This window comes from Balaenoptera borealis, assembly GCF_965194805.1.
Source record: "Balaenoptera borealis genome assembly, chromosome: 7".
In the NCBI taxonomy this organism is placed as follows: Eukaryota; Metazoa; Chordata; class Mammalia; order Artiodactyla; family Balaenopteridae; genus Balaenoptera; species Balaenoptera borealis.
The window spans coordinates 105560792-105564081 of NC_138864.1; positions in this window are offsets into that span (position 1 = coordinate 105560792).

Sequence of the window (3290 nt, forward strand, 5' to 3'; positions counted from 1 at the left end):
TTCAAAGATAAAATTATTAAAGAGTTTCAAGACGGTAGCCACAGAGCATTGAACCCTAAATGCAGGGGCTCCGTAGAAAAGGGAGCAGTATTTTCATGCAAGTAGATCTTTGTAGTGGTCCTTAATCACATGGCACTATAAGGACACCAAGACATAGTGCAGACAGCGTAGGATTTGGAATGAAAAGATCCAGATTTGTGTCCTGAGTTGCTGGTTTACTAACCAAATGAGATTATTATTAAACTTTTCAAAACCATGCTTTTATCACGTATGATGGTATTGTAAAGTGGTATCCTACAAGCGTTAAATTCAATAAGGTTTGTGTGACAGAGAGGACCAGCTAGCCACCAAAATCCATCCAGCTCATCTTTGGGTACACAGCTCGATGAAATTTCCTTGTCTTTCTTACAGATAGGTGGAGCCATCTGACTAAGTTCTCTCCAACAGAATGTGAGCAGAAGTGATATATGCCACTCCCAGCCAGGTCCTGAAAATCTCCCACAGCTGTTTCTCTACACCCTTCCCATTCAGTAGGCTGGTTGTAAATGATGATGAGGTCCTAGAAGCAGGAATTCTTAACCTGGGGTCCGTGGAGCCCCAAAGGATCCACGGATAGAACTCAGGGAATCTATGATTTAGATGAGGCATATCTTTAAATCTTTATTTCCACTAACCTCTATTTGAAATGTTGCAGTTCCTTTCACTGTTAATGCAGGCAACAAAGCACAGTGCTATGAGCAGTAACTGACCCTTTCACCAATAAAAGTCACCAATACTACAGTTGTTGGAGAAATCTGAAATACAAGGTATGCTCATCACTACTTTGATAGTATAGTCATCATTAGACCCACTGCTAGATCTTCTTATTTAATGCATTAATTAAAAGCACATATACTACTCTATCCCAAATTAGCTCTTTTAATACTTTAATAATGATATTTCAACATAATTTTCATTATGTAATCTTAAATATTTTATTTTACGCATTTGTAACATTATTCCAAGAAAGAAGTTTGCAGGCTCAACCAGACTGTCTAAGTGGCCCATGACACAAAAAATTTAGGACCCTGGTAGGATTATGCTAAGGAGGAAAAAAAAAATCTAAACATGAAAGGCTATTTACTATGTGATCCCATCTATAAGACATTCTGGAAAAGGCAAATTTATAAGGACAGAAATCAGTGGGGAAGGGAAGGAGATTGACTACAAAGGGGCACAAGGGTACTTCTGGATTGATGGACACGTTCTAGATCTCAAATGTGACACTGGTTATGCAACTGTATGTATTCATCAAAACTCACTAAACTGTACACCTAAGAAGGGAGAAATTCACTATATGTAAATTATACCTAAATAAACCTAACTTAAAAAAACAAAAACAAAAAAACCCTGCTAGAGGACAGCAGATCCACAGAGGAAAGGAGCCTTCATGAAGACATGGAGGAGAGTCACCCACTGACCCGCACAACTGCCCAGGGCTGTCGTATGAGAGAGAAAGAAACTTCTATTGTGTTGAGTCCAGGTTTGGGCCTATTTGTTACCACAGTTTAGACCACCCTGACACATTTAGTAAAAGTATTTGCTACACTGTAACACATAATACAAATGTTGGAATGAGAATATTTGTGTGCAAGTCCCGAGGATGTTACTTCGGAGGTTTTGCATCATTTGGACAATCACTTGACTTCTCTGAACTTTAATTTCTTCATCATGGAATGGAGAGATTGATTATACTCCCCTTGCAATATGCTGTGAAGATGAGAAACAATACAGACCTTAGCCTAGAGCACCCAATAAATGAAGAACTGTTAAGTAGTCACCTATTCTGATTGTGTTTGGAGCACTACCCAATGCATTTGTAGTCCCAGCCCTATAAAATCTAGCATTACACCTTCCTTTGCAAAGCTATTTCTTGCAATGTAGGCCCCCCTCTTTATCAAGTGTCTTTCAGATCTCATAGTTAGATAGGATGTTCAAGACCATGTAACCCATTCCTTTCGTTTCCTATTTCCGCTTAGGGGAACAAAACTAAAGTAACAGTATAGCTTTAGGCTCTGAGACACAGAATTGGCAACTAAGACCCAGAGATGAAAGAAGAGGTCCAGAAAAACCCCACATTCTGAGTCAAAGCCACAGCTATTGAGGAGGAGGCAGCATCCCAAGGGGCTTGTGGAGAGCTGCCATTCTGGAAGAACTGAGGGAAGAACTGGAAGAGAGGAGGTCATGATTTGGGAGACTACAGCTCCATTGAAATGAGGCTATTCTCTTCCTTTACCTCCTGAAAACCAAAGAAAGGTGATAATAAAAGTAGAGGATTCCCAAACTCTCATCCCCAACTACAGTGGGGGCTACAGATGAGTATCTTATCTAAGAGTGGATCAAGGACCAGAATGGCCAAGTGCCTGATGCCACGTCAGAGAATGATGATAGATCTGAGAGAAGGTTTGTCTGGGAGAGGCAACCTGAATTTCCACTCTTTGGAGAAACAAGGATTCTTGAGTGCCTGTGGGTCAAGATGACACTGATGAAGGGGTCTATATGTCTGAGCCACCTCACTTTTACTGAACTGAACAATCACCCAACAGTTATGGGACTCCAAGTGATGTGGACCCCAAGTGAAGTGGCAGGGGCTGTGGCCATAGTGGCTGGAATCCAAGCCAGACTCCCCAAACCAGGGACTGTGCAAAGAGGAGGCCCCTATCAGCACCCTTCGAAGAATCAACAAACACACCGCAGACAGAATAGCATTTGGTTGCTACCATAAAATGCACATGTACAAGTGCCAGTCACAATCGGCAGAGTAGTAGCTGCTACTTCATTGTAGGCCATTCTGTAAGGAGACTTCTGCCTCTGCCTTTCCTACTTGCTCCCCACCCCAGCACCACAGGGGAAGCAGTGAGAAGGTAGGAGTGAGGGGAGGTGCCTCAGAGAGTGTCCACCATGTGGTCTCTGCCTGCTCCAGTCAGCCAGCCTACAAACCACTGCTCCAGCTTCTACCACCACCACCAACCACTACTATTCCCCTTACCACCACTCTGCCCACCACCATCACTACCAGTAGCAAGCAGCTAGAGCCAAAAGTCTTGCCTATATGGGCAGGGGTATGGCTAGAGATTTGGGCCAAGTATGAGTTTTCTATACATATATATTTTTTATTTTTGAATGTATATGAGTTTAATATTTTTAAATGGATAGTACTACCCTTAAAACATGATCGATGAACTAGCCTAATAACTCTGTGTCTTCTGTGTCTTTAAAGTTGTGGAATTGCACTGAAATGCCTCAAAGGA